The sequence below is a fragment of the Callorhinchus milii genome, unplaced genomic scaffold (genome assembly GCF_018977255.1).
Source record: "Callorhinchus milii isolate IMCB2004 unplaced genomic scaffold, IMCB_Cmil_1.0 Scaffold2, whole genome shotgun sequence".
NCBI classification, from domain to species: domain Eukaryota; kingdom Metazoa; phylum Chordata; class Chondrichthyes; order Chimaeriformes; family Callorhinchidae; genus Callorhinchus; species Callorhinchus milii.
In genome coordinates, this window is record NW_024704743.1 from 38,066,781 (window position 1) to 38,093,619 (window position 26,839).

Genomic DNA, 26,839 nt, shown 5'->3' on the forward strand with positions numbered 1-26,839 from the left:
GTATGTGAAAGCGAGGGAGATATTGTGGCAATTAGAAGGAAGGAAATCAAGGCAATGTGAGGGGGAGAGGGAGATTTCAGGGCAATGTGAGAATTGGGAGAAGTTGTGGGAATTTAGAGAGAAACTGGCGAGATGAGAAAGATAGAGAAACCAGAACAATCGAGATGAAGAGAAATTGGGGCATTGGGAGAAAAATAAGGACATTGTGGAACTGTAAAATTCAAAATCGTAATAATTTGATCACTAAATCCACAACTGCTGTGCGCAGTTGGCTGCTGCGTTTCGCCCACAAAATATACAGTCACTACACCTTACAGTATATCCTGTGAAATGCTTTGAGACGTCTTGAAGACGTGATAAGGCGAAATATCAAATGCAAGGATTATTATGATCACAGAAATAATTTAGGCAGCGAGGGAAAGAGTGCAGATTGGTGTAAGGGGAAGACAGCATACAGATTGGGGTAATGGGGAAAGAGGAGATGTAATGCAAATCAAGGCACGTCAAGAGAGAGTACAGATCAAATGTGGTTGAGAAAGAGTGATTGGGCAATAGGAGTGCAGAATAGAATAAGGGGGAGAGATGGAGTACAGTTTAGGGCATGAGAAGACAGAAAGTAGGGGAGAGCAAGTTGTAATTGGGAAAAATGGTGAATTGGTGAGAGAATTTAGAAAGGGAGTCGAGAGTGGAAGAGAGAAAGGTGGAAAGGGATAGGGAAGACAAGGAGAATGAACTTGGAAGGAATGGGAGAGGAGAAAGGGATACAGGGAGAGGAAAATAATTTAAGCATTAAGGAATAGGGACCGATGCATGGACTCCATATGGCTGTTTGCTTGATTGGGACCTAGACTTTAAGTTAAATTTGTGTAGCGCCCGAAGATGTAGGAGGAATAGGGATATTGATGAAAAGTGTCTTTTTGAGTTGATGTGACAACAAACACATCATTCATTGTAAGGATTGCTGGTAGAAGTTGTGTCAGGCTTCTTGAGCCCAACCAAAGAGTAACTTTCTGTTTGTATTGATTAGGCTTTTTGTACTGTGTTCTGAAGAAAGGTCTCTTAAGAATGTAATGGCTGGAAATGGGAAATGAGTAAAGTTGTTTAGTTGGGACAATAATTGACCTTCCCCTGGGAATTCATGTTGAGATTCGCTTGTCCTACAAGGAAACCATAACATTGATTTACGAAAGATTATTGATATATTGCACTTGCAATGAGAATTAAGTTCTGTTATATAATGTTTTGTTTTCCTTTGGAATGCAACACTGTATTTGTATCTCTTTGTGTGTCGTGTGGGGCTGCCTCACGCACCAGGGAAATGTGGAAGTAATCTCCTGTACAGTGACTGGTGAAGAATGGTGGGATATTTTACAGGAGATCACCAACACTGCTCTTTACTTGTGCTCTTCACAAAACTATTACGAAAGCTAATTTTTGTTTTTTTTCTAAAAGAAAATGTGCGTACACATAAATTAGTAACCTTTCTCCTTTGTGCATTTACAGACACGAGTGAGAATGAGAGTTGTGGCTGGAAATTGTTGTATTTCTGGAGTTCTGTGGAGTCCTGTAGCTCAGTGGTTAGAGCACTCGCTTTGCAAGCGAGAGACCTGAGTTCAATTCCAGGCACAGGGCGAAACCTTGGGCAAGTTTCCTTACTCCACACGCCTAATAATAATCCCTCCAAAACCCAAAACAATAATAAATTGGTCATTTTCAATCTACGACTGTTTGTGGGACATTGCTGTGCGCAATTGGCTGCCGAGTTCGCCCACAAATATACAGTCAATTCACTTTACAGTGTGTTCTGTGAAGCGCTTTGGGACGTCCTCCCGACGTGAAAAGCGTTATATCAAATGCAAGGATTATTATTATTATTACAGTACTGTGTCACAGTTGGCATGCCAGGCAGTGGTAACAAACCACAGAGGTTTGCAGTGTCCTTGATTGCTACTTTAGGATGTATTGGGTTGATGGTTAATTATCGAAAAAACATCCTGAATCACAGGAAACTTTGTGAGAAGATGGACTAGAAGTGTTTGTCTGAGCGTATCCTTGTTATCCTCCCCAATTCCTCCCTCCACAGGCTGCAAATTATCCAGAACTCTGCAGTCTGTGTCCTCTCCTGCACCAGGCTACTCAACCCTGTCACCCCCATCCTCACCCGACTCCCTGGCTTCCCATCACAGTTCAAGAATACCTCAAGATCCTGGTCCTCACCTTCAAAGCCCTCCATGGCCTTGCTCCCCCTGCCTCTGTGACGTCCTGCTTCATGTACCCACCTCGCCCGCCCTACCATTGGCGGGCGGGCCTTCTGCCACTCTGCCTCCACCCTCGGGAACTCCATCTTGCAGTTCGTCCGCCTCGCCCCCTCCCTTGCCTCCTTCAAGACCCATCTCAAGACCCTCCTCTTCGACTGTGCCTTCAATCACCCTCCTTCCCCCTCTTGTCCTCCACCTTTCCCGATCCCGACCCCCAGCTCGCATCTGAAGCATTGATTATCCAGCACCTTGGCATGTCCTGCCAATGTGAAAGGCTCTGTAATTTTGTTGTTGTTGCCCTCCACTGTCTTGCTCCCCTCTACCTCTCCAGCCTCCTCACCCCACATCAGCCTGTCCGTTCCCTCCACTCGGCGGACACTGGCCTGCTTCAGTTCCCCCGCACTTCCTGCCCCACCATTGGTGGTCGGGCATTCAGCATCTCTGCCCCACACTCTGGAACTCTATCTCGCAATCCCTCTGCCTCACCACCTCTCTTGACTCCTTCAAGTCCTGTCTAAAGACCTTCCTCTTTGACGTGCCATAGGCCACCTTCCCACTTCTACCCCCCCACCCTCCACCATTCCTGACCACAACTCCCAGCTTTGGTCCAAAAAAACCCTGACTTCCAGCTCCCTGGGACGTCTTTACGATGTGAAGGACGCTATACAAGTGTAATTTGGATGTTGGATGGATTAATCTCTTTCAAGATTAATCTTCTGAATTATAAATCTGTTTGTATTGCTGCTTTAGGTTCCAGTTAAGAAAATAATCTGGTATATATTTTTGCAGAGTTAAACAATATCTAGTTATCTGCCTCCAATTGTAATTTATCATTTTATTAAAACTCGAGATATAAATATTGTCATAGAGCCAGATCAGAGACTTTTTTACAAAATTGCTTCATCTCTGTAGCGAAGACTTTCAAAGTATCACAATCATCAAAGCTCACATAGGAAAAGAACAGAATAACATTGGAGTGTCCTCACGGTAATTTAACAGTTGTATTTTCCATCCAAGAGTTTCAGTACAGCATTTAAGTAAAATAAAGTTTTTTTAATGGATGAAGTAGAGAGTTTAAAATGCAAAAGATACGGATTGCAGCTGAATATTTTCACATTGCACTCTTAGGTTTAATTGGCTGTTACGGAGTGTGCAGCACAAGATCCTGATGTTTACTGTCGATGTCCGATTAGAAATTGGTAAAGCCTCGTGATGTAAGTGAGGTCGATGCTCAGTTGATGGTTCTCACCAGGGACAGAATTGGGGGCAGATTTTCTGAGGAAATAGTGACCTGAGCAGCATTATTTATAAAATATTTACCTGTAGACCCTTTGCTTCCCCTTCCCCTCAATAAAGAGAAATGGTTTTATTTCTATTTTATATAAGATGGAATTTCTTGATAGCATTGTCAGTTGTAGTGTTTTCCTTCTATCCAAATGAATGGAAAGAACAAGTTATTTGAGTGGGTCACTTCTGATGTAGAATTTGTTATTGGTCACTAAATATTTAATATTTTCCCTGTGTGAATTTTGAGTACTGCAGAATTTATATCCTGAGGAATTCCCACCTTTCTGCCCTGGTTGGATGAAAGGCTCAGAGCCCCAGTTTCTGGCTGGCTATTTCACTTCAAATCATTTTCTCAATATCGCATTGCACATTGAGAAAATGGATAGGATAGAGTCTAATTAAACTCAGCAGTTAGCTGGGCCACTAGAAAAGCACGGAAAATTTGCCAAAAATCGCAGGGAGATTTGAAAGTGTTGCAGAAAATTGCGGGGAAATTTTTGACAAATTCTGCAGAAAATTGTAGGGGTGGGGGGAGCGATTGGTGCTACTGGGATACATTTGGCTGCCATCCGACGTTTTTTCACTTTACTGATAAAAACTAAGCATGAGGAATTCACACTAGATTAGTGCAAAGAAAATGTTTCATTGCTTCTTTAACAAGAACGGGGTGGCCCTTTTTTTGGTGGTGGGGTGGGTGGAACACCAGTGAAGCTCCAGGAGCTCACCACCTCTTGTATCTCAGGGCCTGGCACCGCCCACAGACACAGAGAGACACGCACAGACACAAAGAGACACACATTCTCCGAAAGAGAGACACAGACACGTCGTGCACTTAGACACAATGCACGACGTGTATACACACACAGACAGAGGAGAGAGAGACACACATGTACATTCACACAGAGACTCATAAACACGCGCACACGTAGAAGAGAGACACATAGACACTCACAGACACACGCAAACACACAGAGACACATAGACCATCTCAACAGCAGGGCCTCTGAGTGAAGCCCGTTTCACGCTTGTGCCGCACAGCACATGCGTGTCTGGAGCCGCCCAACCCTCAGTTGCGTTGAGTAAACAGCGCGAGGCTCGCGGTCCAGTAACAACAATTTTAGCGGTTTTGTAGCGGACTCCGCGGATAAAGTGTGGCTGCACTTTTCTATTGTCCCAGGCAATGAGTAGCGATGGAGTACTGTAGCTTTGTGGTTAGAGCACTCGGCTCACAAGCGAGAAGACCTGGGTTCGATTTCTGGACAGAGTGAAACGTTGGGCAAGTTATTTTACTCCACACACCTCTGCTTACGTAGCAGTAAGTAGAAACCCGGTTGTTAGTCTATTGGCGGATTGCTTTTCCAGGGGTAATAATCCCTTCAAAAATAATAATAATAAGCTGGTCACTCAATCCATGACTATCTGTGGGACACTGCTGTGCGCAATTGGCTGCTGCGTTTCATCCACAAAATATACAGTCAATTCACTTTACAGTATTCTGTGAAGTGTTTGAGATGTCTGAAAGACATGATAACACGCTATATCAAATGCAAGGATAATTATTATTGCCACAGAACATGCAGAATTTAAATGTGTATTTGATGCAGTATTTATTTAGATGCAAATGATAGTGTTTTTCTATGTTTTTAGAAATATCTTGTGCATGGATATGTGACGATTTATGCAGCTGAGGCAGTGGTATTAGTGGAAGATATAGTCCTGAGAAGATAGAAAGGAGAAAAAGGCCAGTGATCCAGCTCACCCTGTCTTCAAGTCTTGTACAGCAACTTCCTCTTGGACTATGTGCTTTTGAAAAAGTCTCATTTCCTTTTGGTTCATGTAGTCCTGTTCATGACCTTTACAAAAGTTACTGGATGACCTCCTTGGATTATTTTGTCTCAAATCAGTTGCTATTTAACTATAAGACATTTAATATTTTTTTTAACAGATCTCTCCCCCAACTCTCCCCCTCCCCCCCACAGCAGTAGAGAGCTAACTTTAGATGTTCGTAAATTTTGTAGCCACCACTTGTTTTTTCTGTATTTCTCGTAAACTGCGGTTATAATAAAGTGAAAGAGCGGTTTTAAAAATGAATGTTCTCATGTACAGTACTCACTTTCATCAGAAATTTTACATATCTCGGGCGAGAAAACATATCAGATTTGATAACCCAGTACCATAATATAGTAACATTTCAATGAGTATTTTTGCTCAGTTAAAAATGCTAAAAGATAGTACAGGGTTTTAGTTACTTGTAGTGGCTATGTATATTAGCAGTGCTAATTGTGTTTGTATGTTTGTTTTTAGGTTTAATCCTGTAATTACTAGAAAAACAATTCCAATCAATTGAAGTTTTCATTGGAATATGGGTTACAAAAGGAAAATGACTGTTAGATATAATTTCAGAATGATAACATTTATGGTTGTGAATCAGATTAAGATTACCATGACCTATGGTGTGTGCGGTTTATTTGTTTTCGAAGCTTTTCAGCAAAGGGGCAATTAGATGGAGTAGCATCAAAAACACAAAAGACGTTTTAGTGCAGAAGCTTGGGTCATAGAATTTATAATTTAGGATTGAGGCATATATGTGCAATTTGAGGAAGGGGGCGATTTGGTTATTAACAAAATTGAAGACATTTTTGGCTTTATTGCTAGATCGGTCTTTCCTGGGTTGCAAGCTAGGCTCTCACATTAAAATCTGTGCTGTAAATTGATACTGGATTCTGCTTGGTTGCTATTAAAATCTAGGAGGCAAATGTGTTTGTTCCCATCATTGGTTATGTCCACTTCTAAGAAATTAAGTAATTGACAGGGAAACAACTGGTAGTGATGCTTTTTTACCATTAGAACTGGTCTTGAATCCGGTGGTGATCACTGTCAGGATTTATGTTACATTTGTATAGAGACCTGGTTGACTGGAGGCCTAAGAATAAATAGGGCAGGTTCACTAGACATCGTGTTTTTTTAAGAAAATAATCTGCTCCTACTCTCACATCTATATTGCCTGCATGTAATTTGAAATGTATTACACCAAGATTTGAATTGGTAGATGGTACAGGAGGAGGTTGTGTCTGAGAATTTTTCCATGATTTGCCTGTCAGTCTCCATTGGCTTGTGATCCAAAATGGCACCACAGTGGAGATTCCTTCTAAGAAGGGACTGACCATTCTGTATTTATGAAACACACTGTACACTTAATATATGTTGGTCTATGATAAGCAGGACTCATATTTTTCTAGAACACAGTGAAGCTATTTGAAGTCATTGAGATCAATTGATTTGATTTAGTATATAAAACCCTGAAAATATGGTCCATGCAATTTTGGAAAGTTGCACAAAATACTAAATGTGCTGAATTGTTAAATAAAACATTTGGAGAAGGAGGTCAGTGCGGGGGTTATAGTTGCATCAAGTTTTTCTGCAATCTTGTTCCTCTCAGCATTCTGTGACCCCAATGCTTGGTGTTCAGAATATTTGAAGAATGTGATATCACTTGCACAATTTCTGCAAAATAAACATGCCTAACTCCACAGATGTACAACAACTTGCACTTATATAACGCCCTCCACGCAGGGTAGCGTCTCAGCGCTTAGTAGTGGCGGAGCCTGACTCCGGGGAGGGGGGAGGTGGCCATAAGCAGATGTAGCCTGGCTTGATTTAAAGGGAACAGTAACATTGCAGTTTCAAATTAGATAGATTGGTGAGACTGATTTACATGTGGCTGTGTTGTCGTGAATCATTTTGGACAGGGTGTCACAGTTGCCCTGATCTATGATTAGCTCATGTTGCATCGGTTGTGGGATTAATATTGGTACGGGTGGGGGAGGGGAAGGTCCTGAGTTTCTGGTATTTATTATGGCAATTCACCAATATATAAGGAATAAACAAAAGGCAGTGAAACAGTTTGTTAATTGAAATGGCTACTACTGGAAGACATGATCAGTGACCTTAGTTGTGTAATTGAAGCCTGCAATGGCTTGTTTGGCATGAGGTTTGTAGAAATTTGTGCACAACCTAAATGCCTTATAGTAAAATGGACAAAATAATCAGGTGGATAAGAACATTAGAAATGGCTCCATTATAAGACCAAATAGATTCTAGATAACTTGCTGGGATAGTTTTCACTACAATGTCTCCATACATTATAATAGTATTTGATATCTGTGTATCATATCAAGAAAGAAAATGCTCCATTGTTCAAGCTGCATTTAAGTGGATGACTGAATATATTCTTTTTGCTTGTTTCATGCCCTGCAATTGTGGTTTGCATATTTGTAATTACTTTAATTAATTTAATTATATACTTCATACTAGAAAGGACTTCCTGGAGAGGCAGATTGTGTCAGGAGATTCAAGAGGGCATTCGATAGCTATTTGGTGAAGGAATCGATTGAGCATAAAAAGAAAGTGTTTTTTTAAAAAAAAATAGAGACCGCAATGGGTCTCTTCCTGTCCTGTACATTCCTATGTTCTTATGTAACTGCCAGAGGCAGATTTTTTCTGAAAGACTGCCACAAAAATATATAATCAGCTTAGAATTAGTACTGTACTGCTTTTCTGCTGCAAGTTATGGATTTATTGAATGCAATTTTTAATTTCAGGATTTGCTTATGTTTTTATTCTTCAGGGGATTGACAAAAGAAAGGTAGAAGAAAATTTAATACATTGTGATATGGGCAGTTAATCTTTTTCTTTACCTGTTTAAAGAACAGGTCTGTCGCACACTTTTGAGTGTCCCTCAACCCCTCCAGTCTACCATCAGCAGCCGTATAGTCAGCCGCTACTTCCAAACCTCTGGAACTCCCTGGCTGAATTCCTCTGCCTTGCCTCCTCTTTGCCTGTCTTCAGATCGCAGCTGAAGACTTTTCTCTTCAACCGTGTTTATGCTCACCTCCTCTTTCTTCAAGGCTCAGTGTCAAACTATGCCATTGTTTAGTGCCCCGAGATGGTATCTCGAATAAAGGGTGCTGTATAAAGCCAAGTTATTATTAAAGCAGTTTGTTTTTGGTGGATATTTTGCAAGCTTATTGGTAAATTATAAATGTGTAATATAACTTTGTCCAGTCCGTAAGGAACCTTGACTATATTTCCAAAGTGAACTCAGGGTTATTTTTGTTACAAAAAGCCATAGAATATATTTGTAATGTTTTGAGTGAATTTTTGCAACAACAAGGTGGGAGATGCAAGTGCTAGGCATTGGAATAATTTCGAGATCTAGGGATCCTTGGGTATTCTCAGTTCAGATATACCACAGATAAATTCTAAATTTGACTGTAATATATCTGAACTTGGATGCACTGGATCTTAAAAGTATTGTAATCCCCAGTACTGGCGTCTCTCACCTTGACTATACTCCTGGGGGAAGAGGGGGAAGATAAGAAGGGTCTCCTATTGGAGCTGATTTGGCTCGAAGGTGTTGTACTTGACAAGGCAATGTCAGAATCGAGTTATTCCTCTGTGACAGTTTCGATAGTCCAGTTCCTGAGCCAAGCACATCCGCAATACTCCAGGGCACTGCTGATGACAGACCAGCCAGCCTGTCTCACAGGGAGCAGGGATTTCTTCTGACTTGGCTCCTGTAAACCCTGCAAACCAATGCTCTAACGGTTAGGGTGGTCCTATCTGGATAAGAAGCATGATGCCCGCTATACAGTGCTCTCAAAGGCAAATTATGTGGTTTTATCTGGTTAAAGTCTAGCAAGGGGACTAAAGTCTTGGCTATTGCGACCTGTGCCTAATACTCTCCAGAATGGAAAGTATTAGGCGTACAGTAAGGAACTACCTATGCATCTTATTTGCTTTAGGATCCTATATAAGTGCAAATTATTGTTGCTGCCGCTTAACACTTTGCCTGATTATAGAGTAGTTTGACAGATCTTGTGGCGAAGTCCACAGCCCAATATGTTCTCTACTGGTTAGAATATGGTGCTCGAAAAAGCCAAACGTAAGAGGGAGTCATACCTTAGAAACAATGCAACATGAAAATAAAGAACTCTTTACTACACATAAGGGGTTAAATAGAGTACATTGATTCCCAAGACATCAGGATGTTAAGATTTTTCAGTAAAATGACTTCCAATGACATTTACTTTTTTATGTTGTCACCTTTTTATTATTCAATTAGGACTTGCTGCTTCTGCAGCAAAACGTTCAATGCTGACCTAAGGCTATCTTTATCCGCAAAAGATAATGGGCTAATATGTTAAGGAACTGTAGTTCTGAACATTACCTGTGCTTCTAGTAGTCTTTGTACCAGTTATAAAAGTAATACCTTGATAGGGCCTCCATTGGACCATAATCTAGCCTTATGCATTTGGTTTACAGCATTGAAATAAATGTAATTTGGCTCTCAATGTAGCCCAATTAGTAAAGGCCAAGAAAAGCCAAAGTGATCCAGATACATGATGGACTTTATCTCTACCACTTTATTTTGCAGCGCATTCCATATTCCAGCAACTCTGACTGAAAAGAAGTTTGAGCTCTTCTTTTGTGACCATCTTATAACTAGTAAGCTCCTTAGACACTGATTTCCCAATCAGTGGAATTAGCTTCTCCTTATTTATCCTGTCAAAACCCCTCATACTTTTGTACACCTCCATTAGGTCCCTCCTCATGCTTCTCTGCTCCAATGTAAACATGCTTAACTTCTACTATCTGTTCTCATAACTACAGCTCCTCATCCCAGGTATCATTTGACAATCAGCATACCCCTATTGGAGTTAGCCTGGACTATATGAGTTCAAAGTCCTGATTTGGGCTTGAACCCACAACCATCTGATTCAGAGGCGATAATTCTATAAACTGAGCTAGTTAACACACACCCATCCAGGGACCATGTCAGCTTTGTAATGGCAGATGCTATAATTAACAATCTCATCTGAGAAAATTTCTGAAGTAGTTGGTCATAGATTTTTCATCTACTGTATGGGACAATAATGCAGCTTTAGTTTCAAAAAGGGGAGAACCTGAACCATCTCAATTATATCGAAGGTCCATTGTAGGCTTTATTTTTTGTTTTCAGACAATACCTTGACAGTCAATTTTTTAATACAAATTCAATTTGAATGTTTTACTACATTGCTTGGATTAAAATTGGGCTTGACTCCCAATTGCAATTGCTGATTGGGAAAGGTAACTAGAAAACTGAGCTATTTTGTTATTACATTTCCTGTTTTAAGCTTAACTGGATAATGACCACTGCAAGGACAGGTGATGTATAGAAGAACTACATTCTCATAATAAATTGACTGATTATATTATGTCGAGTACCTTTCCCCTGTTAAGAGGGCAACTCATGTAAAACTTTGCATTTATGCCTTTGTTGCCTTTTCTTGATTAATGTCTGGTGTGGGCAATACATGCAGCATTTTTGGTCCATTCTTGGTTGACTTGTGAAGGAGCTGCAGAAGTACTTGTGCTGATACTCCCACGATGGTGTTGGATAGGGAGTTTAAGGAATTTGACCCAACCCCAATGAAGAAACGGTAAATGTACAGTGCATCCATGTCAGGATGGTGAGTTAGCTTGGAGGGGAATTTTCCCTTTGATAACTGCTTGAATCCCTTTGATTATTATTATTATGATGATTATTATTGCTGTTATGAAAGATGGAGGTCACCTGGCTGGAAGGTGCTGTTTAAGCGAGGTTGGTGAGTGGCCACAGTGCATTCTGACATAGTGCACACTCTCGTCACGGTGTGTGGAGAAGAGAGAGAATCTTGACTTGAGTGGCTGGGGTGCTGATCAAGTGAACTGCTTTCTCCCAGAGAGGACTGGCCTAGTCCAGTCTTTTACCTCATGAGGAATTTTCTATACGGAAATTGCAGGCCACTTTACTGCTTGTGATTTAAATTGTTTTTTCAACCTTGGGTTTCCAGTCAGTGTTATTTTTGTTCCTGTACAGAGGTCTTAAATCTTGTGGGGCAGTCACATTTACCAAGCAAACCTCGAGCATCACAACGTATGCTATTAGTTTCTCTTAAAGAAAGAGATGCTCTAAAGTTTCATATTTTGCACTTATGTAATATTGTCTTATATTGAAAGTGTAAGCAAATCACAAGGTTCCAGTTGATTTTCTGTTACTTTGATATATAATTTCTAGTTATATGCATGTTGGTCAGAGGTTTTTTCAATAAGAATTTGTGTGTTTTGGGTTGACAGTTCTGGCTTCTGTATTAACTTGTACAACCATACGTGGTGTCGGCACAGTATTCATGAACCTAACAAGGCGAGAGCTAAATAACAACGGGCAAAGATCCTTTGGAAGCTGGGACTTGTGTGACTATAGCAGAACAACTCCTGTTAAGCAATTGTTCAAACTTGTGCCTTGTTCTGAATATCTATTCACAGATTGTATTATTGTATACTTAAGCCTAGCTAAATAAATATACATCACATTTTATGATCTCTTCCTCATTCCACCGTCAATCATGGAGGTGATGGATACGGAGTACAAGTATCTGGTTTCCATAACAACATTATTTGTTTGTTGCTGTACAATAATGGCCAGTGTCACGATAGGGGGATGCTTATTGCCTTTGTACAATGGTGTTTTACATTTGGAAAAGCACAGGGAATGTGAAAAGGAACAAAAACATACGAGATAGATTGCAGAAAACTTGTAGGATAGTGACTGGAAGTGAGATATGACATAAATAGAAATATTGGGTCAAAGAAATTCAAATTACAAGAGTTTATTCCCATTTTTACCAGACGTTTTCACTGTCAGAACACGCTTTAATGCTTTCTGTCTGGCAGAGGTTTTATTTCTTTAATTGTTTTGATGTATTACTAAGCTCAATTAGTAATTTCACAAGAGTATTTGGAGTTTCATTAATCTTTGGCCTGAGTGAGTACAGCATCAGGTGATAATAATAATCCTTGCATTTGATATAGCGCCTTACTTTGAGACGTCTCTAAGTGCTTCACAGAATACACTGTAAAGTGAATTGACTATTTGTGGGCGAAATCCACCAGTCATGAATTGATTAACTAGTTTATTATTATTATTTGTATTATGGTAATAACATTTGGGTGGGTTTCAGGAAGACGTGGTCCACAAGAGCTGAATGGCTTGTTTCGGTGCTGTACAGTCTATGTAGCTCCAATAAGGAGTACCTGCAGTTTTTTTATTCATTTCTTATGGATTTCTGTATACCTGCACAGACTGTCTACACTGTAGGCCCCTGAGAGAAAAAACACTGTTTTATTCTATCCAGGTGGCTAAATAATAATAATAATAATAATCCTTGCATTTGATATAGCGCTTTTCACGTCGGGAGGACGTCCCAAAGCGCTTCACAGAACACACTGTAAAGTGAATTGACTGTATATTTGTGGGCGAACGCGGCAGCCAATTGCGCACAGCAATGTCCCACAAACAGTCATAGATTGAAAATGACCAATTTAATTATTGTTTTTGGTTTTGGAGGGATTATTATTAGGTGTGTGGAGTAAGGAAACTTGCCCAAGGTTTCGCCCTGCCGGGAATTGAACTCAGGTCTCTTGCTTGCAAAGCGAGTGCTCTAACCACTGAGCTACAGGACTCCACATAATGTGTGTCAATGGTATGTTTGGCAACCACAACCAGGTTGACCAAGAGTGAGCAGCAGTTTTCTTCTTGCCCAAAGCCTCCCATAGGAGGCAGAATTGGCGACAACTGCTGGATCAATAGCAGGATGGCCCTTTGAGCAGCGTGTCATCTGTGCTTGATCAGGTTACTTGGGCAATTAATGTTGCCAATAACATGGTACAAGAGGACAAAAGAATCCATAAAGACAGCAAAATCCCCATGAAAATACCTGTTTTATGCTAAGGTTTAAAGGGTCTATCATTCTCAGTAACCTGATTAAAACTCACAGGAAATCTGCGGACAAAACAGGTAAGCGTGATCTTTGATGATGTAATCCTTTTAAATGCATTGCAGTGTTGTGGAAGATTGCCAGGCTGGCTTTTTTTTAGCTGGAGTAAAATCAATCTTCGTTATGGTTCTCAGGACTATTTCTTTGTCATTGCCATGATTGTTGTGATTCACAATATAGGTTTCACTATTGGTATGTATTTTCTACGCCTTGAAATAAAGAGTCTGTCAGCTCAGTGATTTCTGCTGAGAGCCTGTGACTCCCATAACCTCCAGCTTAGTTGTCTGACCACTTCATATTGTCAGGCTTGCTGTTTTTATTTCTTGTAATGTTTTGATATTCTCTACCATCTTTATCAATACAAAGAATCTGTTTTTAAAATGGTGCGTGGCTTACATATGAACATGTTAGTTTCTCTACCTGTTTTCGTCTCATTTTAGTGTTTTTTTTGGACATTCAGTCTAAATAATATGGTGCTTTTCTGCAATGATTTGCGTTTCTAGCTTCCATGTGATTACCTCATCGCTTAACTAGCATGTGTTTAATAGGGGGAAGGGGAAGAGAAGAAGGAAAGAATTGAGAAATTGGGCTAACGTCATAGTGAGGGACTGGTTGGTGTTGCCATGGCATTACCTAGTACCTTTGTTTTGCATGTTTAACACTGTCGAAACGACTCAATTCTCTTCCTTTTCTCCACTTTTTCCCCCCAAAACTTGACTTCATTTAAATTTAGTTAATTAATGTTTTATTCTTTACATCTTGTTGCTATTTTCTTTTGACATTTTCCTTTTGCATTTCTGCTTTCTGTTGCTAAAGTAACCGTGGAGCGATCACACTCTGGCAGCTGACAATGCACAACACACTTATGTCGCACATTGCTCACAAAGCGTGCTCAGCCATTCCGGGAATCATTCCACCCGTGTTTGGTAAAGCTTCGGTATCCATTCTTCCATGATCGCAAGCTCCTGACATAATTTATCGACTTGAAGTATTAGAACAATAATTCACCTTTTTTCCCCTTTTCCAATGGTAGGTGGCTAAAATGTAGACTAATGTAGTATTAGAACAACAAGATTACATTTGTATAGCGCCTTTCATGTCGGGAGGACGTCCCAAGACGCTGGACAGAGGACAGCATTTCAGATGTACAAATTTCAGAGTACAAATTCAGCATTTGCTAAAGCAGTAACTGTAAGTTACATCTCTAGCTAGCCTTGGGGAGAGAAGATACCCACAGGTATAGCAATGTATTCCATTGGGTGGATGTAAAAACAAATGTGATGTTGTTGCTCTCAGTATTTGTGGCAGTGCTGACAATTTGATGCAGGCTGCTTCATCTAATTTAAAGTGACATCAGTTTTATTGAAGGGTTATTGCTTCTTTATGTTGAACTGTACTCGAGTTTCTATTTTAGACTTGGAAATAGTGTAAGCGAGTGTTGTAACAAGCGAGTGTGGTATTTGAGTTATGCTCTGTGAGCATCGTTTCTACTTGTGCTCTCTGAGTCAGTGCTTGAAATGCACTATGGTTTGTTTGCATGAAAGACGTTACAACATGACCTTTTATTGTTAGTTATGATAAAGATGCTTGATTCATACAAAAGATTGACTTACTCTAAAAGAATGAATGACTCGTACAGAATGTATTTGAATGTATTAAAGAAGCGGTGACCAACCTTTTTGGTTGGCCACCATAACAAATAATCTTGATTTTGTGCCATAAATCGAAATAGTCAATCAATGCCACTAGTGTGAATGTTTAGCGGGCCACTTCTGACGTCCCCACAGACCACTTCTAGCCAATGCGTCAAGAGATGGCAACCACTGTATTAAAGCATTGCTTTAGATATCGTAAAATACTCCCATTGAAAGTTCCTAGAACAGCAGAATTCTGATGAGTATGGGGTTGAAATCGATTATTGGATATTGTGCATTGTTTATAAGTTTTGACTGGCTGATTTTGTTATTGAATTATTATTGTTCCCCTGAGTCTCACTACCCTCCTGCATTAAGCTGTTGTAATGTATTTTTGACCTAGTTTCTATCAGGCTGGCCTGAAATGAGTTGCCGTCGTTTGGATGAGACATTAAACTGAGGTCCCGTCTGCTTGTTGAGGGTGTCATGAAACATCTCTTGCCACTGGGCAGTGATGAGGCAAATCGCCACAGTATTGTTGACCTGGTGAAGGAAAGATACACAACCAAGGTTCCCATTTCTGGTTGCTTTGCTATGACGCTGTTGGAAAATGCAAGTATACGGAGGCCAGTTTAAGACTGTTTTTCTGTTTATGCTCCCAAATGAAAAGTGTATATTTGGGGGAAAGGGGAGAGGATTTCCGATACTTGTAAAACTACTGCATCATTGTCTGGATAAGAGAAAAAAATATGAATCGGAAAACAATGCGTTAAGAAATTAGTTCTATAACCATGTTATGTACGGTTCCTAACTTCCTCGATTCAGTGTTATGGTCCCCTTATTTTAAGGTATATTAAATCAAAAATGTCTGGCCTTGTTGGATGGTTTGAATAGAATTCATCAGAATTTTAGCCCATAAGATACAAAACAAAGATATCAACAGATTGAAATTGTGCCACACTGGTTTAAGGATAGTTATTATTTTGTTCAGTTTCATGCACGGGATGGTTTTTCTTCCTGACATGCACACACTTGCCGTTGTTTAAACTGTTGCCCATCTCCCACCTGTGGGGAGACTCCTGGTGGCACAGCGTATTATGATCAAACAAAGCAATCTTACTAGAAAGTAGAAAGGTCTGAAAAACTTCAACATGAAACAGAGCATTAGAGACGAGGGGAGTTTGCTCGCACGTGCCATTACTTGATAGTTTAAAATGATTTGTAAGTGTGGTCACCTCCTTGCAGGAATAATGTGAGTGCCCCCCCCCCCCCCCCCCAAGTAAGTTCCACAGCAATGAAAGCTCTGACAACCAACTGCACATTTAGGAAGCCTGGAGTTTCCCTGTATAGATCATAATTCGTAGCTGGCCCTTGAGAGGCTCAACCACTCCAGTGATGATGGCTTATACTTTGGGTCAAGTAGTTTTTCTTAGATTGTGCTTCCTATTATTTAAGTCTTTAAGTTGTGTAGTTGGTAGGAATTTGAAACCCAGCCTGATGCAAATTATCTTGGAGATTAATTCCACCGCTTATCAGTTAATTTATGTCTTCCTAAAATGCAAGTTAACTTTTAAATGCTTGGGTTGGAGGGATAAAATGTGATTTCCTTTTTTAATAAGAAAAGTTGCTCAATACGCCGTGATATATAAGGATCCTGTGATGCGTTAAATTTCATCTCCACACTCTCCCACTGATGTGATTGTAAACTCTGATAATTAGTTCAATAGACATGAAACACTTTTTCGTGCAGAGAATGCATGTGCCATTACTTGATAGTTTAAAATGATTTTAAAATGAATGGATTAATGGAGGTATTTTTACCTGAAACAAAATTGTCCTAATTTTTGTGTTTTTTCATATGCCTCTGATTAGTTTATAATACTAATAATCCTTGCATTTGATACAGCGCCTTTGCGTATGCCATTACTTGATAGTTTAAAAGCGCTTCACAGAACATAGTATAAAGTGAATTGACTGTATATTTTGTGGGCACAGCCCTTTCATTATGTATCTCCTATACCTGATCTAATGTTTCACTAGTAACTGACATGATCAATTATAGGTCTGCATTATTGCTATTTCTGAGTGAATCTGCAGGTGACCTTTATTTGAACTCCAGAACCAATGAGACGATCGGATTTTCCATTATTCCATCAGAAGAGCGAAAAAGAAATGACGTTAACTGAGTACTATAAATAACGTGTACATTAGAAGTTTGGGTGACCTACAAATCCCTTCTAATTTGTCTGCGGCAGATTAACAGCGCTGCATCGTATTGTGTAGTGAGAAGAGGAAAGTGCTGTGGTGCAGACAGGAAATGTTAAAGAAATGGATTACGCAAGATAATTCTTTAATGGGGAGATTGTAACGGAAGTGGTTACGTGATGGTGGTAATTTTTTTTTCTTGTCTACAATGCAGAGGTGAGAAGTACAGAAAAGGATGAATGTTCTTATTCAATCCCGAACAGCTGTTTAATAAAAGTCTAATACCGTGTAATTGGAGTCCTGTAGCTTAATGGCTTGAGCACTTGCCTTGGAAGAGAGAGGATCTGGGTTCGATTCCCGGGCAGGGCTGGACGCATTTCCTTACTCCACCCGTCTCTGTTTATTTAGCAGTAAGTTGGAAACTGGTTGTCAGTCGAATGGCGGATCTCTTTTCTGGGGTAATAATCCCTTCAAAAACAATAATGATCATAATTTGACAACTCAATCCACGACTGTTTGTGGGACACTTCTAATAATAATAATAATAATAACTTCTGTACTCAATCAGCTGCTGCGTTTCACACTATAACAGAATATAGTCAATTTACTTTACAGTATATTCTATGAAGGTCTTTGAGACCTCTCGATGATGAGGTATTATATCAAATGCAAGGATTATTATTATAATTATTATTATTATTAATTGCCCCTACTTTATAGAATTCCATCCCAGAGTCCATCCAATTCTATCACTGGTATGTTTTGCAACCTTTTGTCAGACTTATTGGCCTTTCTCAACTAAAGAAACGCTAAAACACAAAACAGCAGCCATGGAAAGGACAGCCTGTCATTGAGAAAATGTGCATGTGACATTTATATCACTACACAATGATCCCGGCCTTCAATTCTGGTTCGTTTTTAATTATAATAGTGTTGTGAAAGCCTGTCTGGAGCCAACAATAATGACTCCAAAGGACAATGGGCTCAGGAGCTGTGATGTAGCCTGCATGAATGTTATTTATATAATATACTTGCAGTAATAGAATTCATCCTGGGAGGACTCTTGTGTCTGCTAAAGTTTTTAGACATTGTAGTGCCTTGAGATTTAGTCTGCAAAGATGAGACATTCTGAGGGAATTTATTTTGAAAGCAAATGCATCTGGATATTGTAATGAACCCTTCAGCATTGTTTTATTAGTATATTGTAAATGTGTGTAGGCACCTGAAATTCACTGGATTTCATGAAGTGGTGAAAGAAGCCCGTGGACATCGGGAAGAAGAGATTTGTGAAAGTCACAGTCGTGAAAGCAAGTGTGCCTTTTTTCCTTCTTTAGAATTGTATCCAAATACAGACTCGCCTTATACAAGCGCTCCCGAGAGACAACCCTGACGGCGCTAGATAAATATAAGTTGTTGATGTACAGAAATGCAAACTCAATAGTGAGGTTAACCTGCTAATGTGGTCAAAAATCCTCAGTCCCTTTGCTAACCTTATTAGTGAGTGTCCGCTGTATTTGTGGCTGATGGTGGTAATGGTGGAAACACATTGAGGTGATAAATTAATGATATGTTGGAGGTTATTCAACAACATGTTGACATGGAACTAGTCTGAAATACGTTGTGGATTGATTTACAAATCGTGGATTGTGGCGGCAAAATCAAAGAGTTGTGACTTCATTTTTTTCTGGTTACAGACTTGACTGCATTTCATGTGCAGCAGTAACCCTGTCACAGGTCTAATTTCTCCAGGATCAGGAGGTTCTCGATTGGCCTCCAAGCTGCTCCTAAATGCCCTCACCCATTTGTGCGAATGGAGTTGCTCTGGGAGTTCTCCCTGTTAATGACATGCGGCCAATTGCGCATAGCAAAGTCCCACAAACATTTGTGGTTTGAAGGATAACATTTTTTTGGGAGGTATTATTACCACCAGAAAGTTATCTACCAATTAACGAACAACTGGGTTCCTGCTTACTGCGAGGTGAACAGAGTAAGGGAGTCTTGGACTGCTAAGGGAGTTTAGTTTTACAGGATTAGTTGGACTTTGTAGTTTGAATGTCTGAACTTGATGACTGGCATTCCAAGGTTGCCATTCAGAACAGTAACTCTGGCAAGGTGCTGGTAGCTGAGCCCTAATATAACGGGTTAAATTGACTTGGATATTTTTGGAGAGAAAATCCAATATTACTAAATAAAGAAATTTTTCTTCACTGTAATTCTTGATAGAAACGGTATAGTTATGTGTTTATCAACACTAGTTATAGATGAAATGATCACTATATGTACAGGATAATACACAAGGAGAATGGCTTATCCTGAAATTTGGTTTGTTCTGTAATTTGCCATTTCAAGTCAATTTTATAAATCCACAGATTGATCTGGGAGGAGGGGGTATTTGGTTATTTTCCCCCTATCTATTATTTCCCCCCATTCTGTAAAACACTAAAATCGGTGTGCATTTTATTTTTGCACTTCACGCATTTGAAGAATTTTCAGGTTAAAATTTTCCTTCAGATCTAATAACTTTCACTCAAAGCACTTTGGTTGAGAGGCCCAGCCCAACAAGAGAGTGGCTTACCAGCTCGTATTCTACGGGGAAGTGCTTGGCATCTTCTTGTGCTGATATGGCTGTGGAATATCGTTCTACTGCTCTGGCACAGGTACTTGGCGGCATTGCTGTGAACCACCACATGACATTTTTTTGATTCCCACATTACTTTATTAAAAACCAAATAGTTATAGAGACCATAAATGTTCCATGAAGTGATTAGTTAGATGATCTCACCAGGGCTACAGTTACATACACTAGAACTGGCCTCAACATCTTGGGCTAAGAATGAGGAATATAATCACAACATAATCCTTTAATGTGATATAACGCCTTATCAAGTCATTGAAACGTCTCACAGTAGTTCACAGGATGAGGTATAGTGACTTTATTTGTAGGCAAATGGTGGTAGGTAACCAAGGTGAGATCACCCACCTCAGCATAAACAGACATTGAAGTTTTGACATTCTCAGTTTGTATGACAATTTTGATTTTTAAGAAAATAGGTGAACATCATCTTCGATTTCTGTTTCTCGTCGTGACTTGGGGAGCTCCTCTGCTGTAAAGTTCAAATGAGTGGATGATGAGTGGGAAGAGAATCAGACTTGATTATGCATCTAGAGTTGAAAAGCCTGCTAAGATTCTCTGTCTCAGCTCTTAGATAAAGAATAGCCAGTGACTGTAAGCAGACAAATATATTACCCCAAATATTGTCCGGGTGAAGTCCAAATCCATCCGACACTTGAATAGTGCTTCCATCTCTAGTACCCTCTTCCAGCACCTCTCTCATACCCTTAGATGGATATACAGGATATACTGTAAAGTTTACTGATTATCTATTTTGTAAGCAAACGCCTGCAAATTGAGTTGAATGTTTTTGTTCCCCCCCCCACCACCATAATTCCATTTCTCCATCATCTGCAGTGAATGAGAGGTTTTCAGCTTCACTTTATAGAAGTGTTGAAATAAGATGTTCAGTGTCAGAAATTCCACACTACACAAAGATCAACTTGTTAAACCTGAACCTGTTCAGAGTAAGCGATTGGATTTCTATGTGATTGAATATTTTTGATATAAATGTGCATCACACTGATCTTTATGTTGCTCTGAGGTTTAAAGGAATACATATTTGTATATCAATTGCAGTTAAAGCCCTTGGGAACTTAAGTCATTCTGTATTGGTGTGAGACAAATCTGTTTAATGTAATCAGGTGTTATCTCATTTTGTGAATAATGATCCTGTTTTAATGAGTGGATTTGAGTTTGGAAGTTGAGCCAGACACGACAAAGGAACTTGAACAGCTTGTTAAAAACAGGCCTGTTGTTACCCAGGTAGGCGGGAACAGTGAATTTTGCTGTTTCTTTGTATGGCAACGGCAGCAACTGTTCAGTTCAATTTCTTTTGGTCAGTTGAGGGTCTTCACACATGTGGAAACCGATCATGCTTATGAGTATCCAAACCAGACTGAATTTCATGCATCCCGCCTATATATGGAGATTTCCAAGGTATTTATTGGAATGGAATGCGCACTCTTTCTGGAGGGGTGCGTCCTGCTCATCTAATTCCGGAGAGTATTGGGTGCAGGTTGGCAAGAGCCAACGCTGGGGATCCCAGATTGTGCGTTGGGGGTACTGCTGGAGTCTAACTGGCTAAATTTGCATAGTTTGCCATTGATATTGCTGTCCCAGCAAGCTTTCCCACTCCTTGTCCAGTTAGGAACACCCTACCCTTTTGGGCTTTGGCATGCATGGTTAACAGGAGCTGAGTGGGATGACTCCCTGCCCCCAATGACTCATCTGCCCTTCCAAATCCTGCTGATGAGCCAGGCCGGCTGGGCTGTCATTCGCAGTGCCCTGGAATACTGCAGACCCACCTGGCTCAGGAACTGGACTGCTGAGACCACCACAGAGGGGTTCACTCAATTCTGAAAGTTTGCTCAGCATGGAATGCATGAGAGAATTGCCATCAGCTTCCTACTCGCAGCTCGGACTTGTATACCTTTCTATTGAGCGATAGCTCCACCAATTGTGGGTGTGGAGCTTTGGCTCAACAACTCAACAAAATTGCTGTGCTGGAAAATTACTTCCTTGTGGCTTGTGGGTATTACTAATCCTTTGTTCCTAATATAGCATTGCATATTCCCTGGCCAATATACATAGTGGGTTATTGTTGGACTGTCTATTGACATATTGTGCATTTTTGTTGTGAATTTTCAGCAATGAACCTGTTAAGTTAATAATATTGATAATAATACTATTAAGTAATGGAAGTGTGGCATAAGATTGTTGATGGTGGTTATTTCATGATATAGCACATCTTGGAAAGGTTCAGTGATCCTAGGAGACAGGATTTTAAGTTTCTTTTCAAAGCCGAGTTTGATCTCTGTGGGTTTGTTTAGTCACTTCTTTAATGAATGATTGGTGTGTGAGTTCAGCAGTGAATCAGTATGTTCTGTCTCTTATGTTATCTGAAGTTTATTTCTACATTTTTTTGGTGGTGGTGTCATTTTGTGCAAAAGACAGGTTTGGAAGTTGAAAACAGAAACTTGCGCACAAGATTTTCTTTAGCATGATGATCTTAAAATGAACACAAGGTCATCTGAAAAAAGTCCTCTCTTTTTGAACCTCAAGGGTTGGTTTTCTAACCCCACGGGATGTACCAGTCAGAATTAGAGATATCTGATTGGAAATGCTTCAGGAGATGAAAAGAAAAAACGCTCATCGGAATGAAAATTCCACCCTCTAAGCTTTCACACACCTTCTGCCAGACAAACAGAGAAGCTCCAGCAGAGGCCCGATGGCAAGTCTCCAGGCATGTCTACATTTACATTGCCAGATTAGCTCCTCAAGAGGTTCTGCAATACAGTGCAGCAGCTCCCATTGCTGCAGAAAGCACCAGGTTTTATATTGTGGGTTGCTTTCTTTTTTTAAAATAATTTATAAAAGATTTTATAATAATTCAATACATTTTAACATTTACACATGTCAGGTATCTACTGATACTCAAGTATCTACTCGAATTCAAGATCCTCATCCTCACCTACAAAGCTATTCACGGCCTTGCTCCCTCCTACCTCTCCGACCTACTATCCCCCTACCTACCTGCCCGTACCCTCCGTTCCTCCGGCTCCGGTCTGCTCCACATCCCCCGCCCCAACCGCCCTACCATCGGTGGCCGGGCCTTCAGTCTCTCAGCCCCGAGGCTCTGGAACTCCATCCCCCAGTGCCTTCGCCGCCTCCTCCCTTTCCTCCTTCAAGGCCGGTCTCAAGACCTTTCTCTTTGACCGTGCCTTCAGCTCCCCTCTCGACTCTCTACCCCACCCTCGCTCCCTCCCTTCCCTCCCCTAACCATTTCTCCCCTGCTCGGGTCCTGACCCAACTGTCCAGCGCCTTGGGACGTCCTCCCGACGTGAAAGGCGCTCTATAAATGGAATCCTGTTGTTGTTGATGTATATACTAAAATGTGGTCTGGTATTCGGAGGGACTCTCAAAAGTTTGAGTCTGGTTGAGGATGATACAGTCAAGCAAGAGGAAAGATGGGCTACAAAGTTTTGGAATAGTTTCCCTAGCAGCTGGATCCAAATTAAAACCAGTGGGCTGTACAACATAGCTTTGCTGGTCTGCATGTCGACATTCAAACTGAAGCTATGTATGGAAATTTATCAGAAAACAGAGTGCGCCCAGGGGCCAGAAGGAAGAGCACACAGTATGCTTCCCTGATTGTTTTCCCCTTCCCTGAAGCTTTTTTGCATTGCTCTGTTTGACTTTAACTGACACCATCTTTACACGGATTCACAGTAGTGTTCAGTGAACGCATCACTGAGACATTCTCTTGACGTGAAAGGCTCTATATCCAAGCTTAATTCCCATTGGCTTTTTATGAAAAAAAGATTTTGCTCCAAGTCCCCCCAAACACTTGTAAACATTGCTAGACTTGTTAGTTGACTTACAGTCAACTCTATGTGGATGCTTGCAGTCTTTATTCTTTGTGGATGCATAGAATCTAATGCAATATTATTGGTAATCAAAGCTGCAAGTAGCAACTCTTACTGACACCCGGATATGAATCATGCTGATTCTTGTGCACTTCACTCTGGAGGTAGATCACATTGTAGTCGATATTCCTACACAGTTCCGTTTACCATCATAAAAAGCCTTTTGCAACTCAAGTGATTTGCAATTCCGTTACGAATATAGCACCGTCAACCATTAACGTTTGATAAGATTTGCACCAGTTTCTGTCATTCATCGATGTATAAAGTATTTTTAAGGGGCTTGGTGGGGTCTGGTAAGATGATTTATGTGACTTCTGATGTATAAACATTCATCAGCTTTATTTCTTTATAAATTTTTAATCACAACATTTACTAATTGGCAAGCAAAGTAAAGTACTAATTAACTTGATGGCCAGAGGGAACTGTGATTATTTGCTCATAACATCTAACTGTATTAAGAGAATTGGGTCCACATCTGAGGAATAACCTTGTTCAGTAGAAGGAGGATTGCTTAGCCCTTCTTTCTAAAGCATAGATTCTGATCATGTTCTATAACTAGCCAAGGATTGTAAGTGCATTGTAATTTGCCTTTCACAGGTTGGTTGTAAAGTTACTGAGTTCCAATGGCCCATTGCCTCTGAAATTAACTAACATGTGTTATGTGAGAACAACATTGGGTGACTCAATCTTTTGTGTTTACTTCTTGCTCCTCTGTGGGTAATTACAATACAAAATGACATTTGTACAGTGCCTTTCACGTCGGGAGGACGTCCCAAGGCGCTGGACAGTCAGGGATTTGGACCCTAGCTGGGGGTCGGGAACGGGGAGGGAAGTGTACAGACTTCACTCATTGCTTCTCTCTAATGGTATGGTAAAGATTGTTCACGTGGCTGAGAGGGAGGAGGAGGGGGAGCACTCCCATCACATGTTGGGAAACTAAGAAACTTCATCAGCAGTTTGTCCAGTACTATATAAATTCATATTCATAGCCGTTGTTTGATTTTGCCATTTGGATATTTGGTACAGCATTTATTGCAGCAAAATGCTTAAAGCACTTCATATAATGAGGTTCTTTGAAGTGTGGAGACTGGTTATGTAGAGAAATGTGGCAGCTGATCGAGGCCACCAATATCCCACATACAGTAATGAGATGACTGATCAATTTTTGGGGGTTATGGTTGAGGGACGCATGTTATCTACACTTCCTGATCTTTAAAATAATGCTATCTAACTCACGGTTGTTTTCTTTCTGGGTGGCTGATAATGTACAGCTTTGTGTTGATTTATTATCATGTATACCACAGGGTAGTAGGTTTCAAATTTGTTCCAGTGAGTTTCCACAGAGAGAAAATATTCTGGCTTGTTGCCTCTTTTAACATGCTTCCTGCCAGCCAACTCAGCAGTGACATCGGCAGAGTGCAGGGAGCAGGTCATCTGCCAGACGTCTGTCATTTCAGTACGTGGAAGAATAAGGATGAAATGCTCTAAAATGAGAACTCAAAAAACTGTTCAATGTCAATTTGTTTGTCAATAAAAAAAAATTCCTAAAGAAAATTAATCACAAATAAGAGTCCTTTATTTGGATGCTGCACCGAATTTAAATCCAACTTATTGTATTTATGTAACAATCTTTTGGCCGGAAGAGCAGTGAATAAAAGTTGGCGATGTGCAGACAGATTTTGTTTTTGCATGAAATCGAATGATTTAAAAAAAACTAATTGTTAGTGTAGAATTCTTTTTGAAGCTCTTTCATCTGAAGAGCATATTAAACTGATTGAGAAAGTTGAGTTTAAGATGAGCAAATTTGAATTCGTTCAAGCATGTCCCTCATAATTTAGTGAGAGCTGAGTGAATGCTCCTTTCATGTGTTGGTGTCCTCCACCAATTTTCTCTCCTCTCTGTCTCCTGAAGGCATTTCACTCCCTTTTTCCTTCTGCTTTGACGTAGTTCCTTGGCTACCATGGTTTCAGCCACAAAATATACAGTCAATTTACTTTACAGTATATTCTGTGAAGTGCTTTGAGATGTCTCAATGATGTGATAAGGTACTATATTAAATACACTGATTATTATTACCCCTTTCCGATTCAGTGGCTTTGTGGCTATTGTTCATGTGTGAGTCTTGATAGTTACTGTCCGTAGGCTATTCAATAATAATAATAATAATCCTTGCATTTGATATAGCGCTTTGGGAGGATGTCCCAAAGCGCTTCACAGACCACACTGTAAAGTGAATTGACTGTTTATATTTGTGGGCGAACGCGGCAGCCAATTGTGCACAGCAATGTCCCACAAACAGTCGTAGATTGAAAATGACCAATTTATTATTGTTTTTTGTTTTGGAGGGATTATTAATAGGCTCTGTGTGGAGTAAGGAAACTTGCCGAAGGGTTTCGCCCTGTCTGGAATTGAACTCAGGTCTCTCGCTTGCAAAGCGAGTGCTCTAACCACTGAGCTACAGCACTCAACTGAAAGGAAGGAGCAGACAGGTTGATAAGGGGTTAGCAGATCACAGAGGTAGGAAGGGGCAAGACCATGAAGGGCCTTGAAGGTACAGTGCATTGGTGTTCATATTAGAAGGATCAAGAAACAGACAATCCAGATTAAGTCTTCGTGAGCAAGATGAAGAATATTTCATGACATTTTAATAAATTTAAAAAGAGACAGTTCCCTTTAAGAAATTCCTGTGCTGCTATCATACCCACGTGACACTGCCACTGTTTTGTGTGAGTGTAAGGTGCAGCTTTCTGCATTCAGTTTTTGTTGTAAGTTAGCAGAAGCCAAGGAATTAGAGACCTCAAAGTATATATTGTGGCAATAATGGAATTTAATGAGCTAAATCGACAATTTACTTGTAGACACTACTAAGCTTCATTCTGCTATTCCAGCTAACATTCTACCTTTTTGCATGCTGATATTGACGGCTAATAAGAGTGAGAAGAATTATGGCTCTAAGTAACGTGTCTACCTGTCCAAGTCCTTCAGATGAGTTGTGTACACTGATCAATCAGCGACTGTGTCCTGGACGACTGTAGACCTACTTAACTTGGGTATT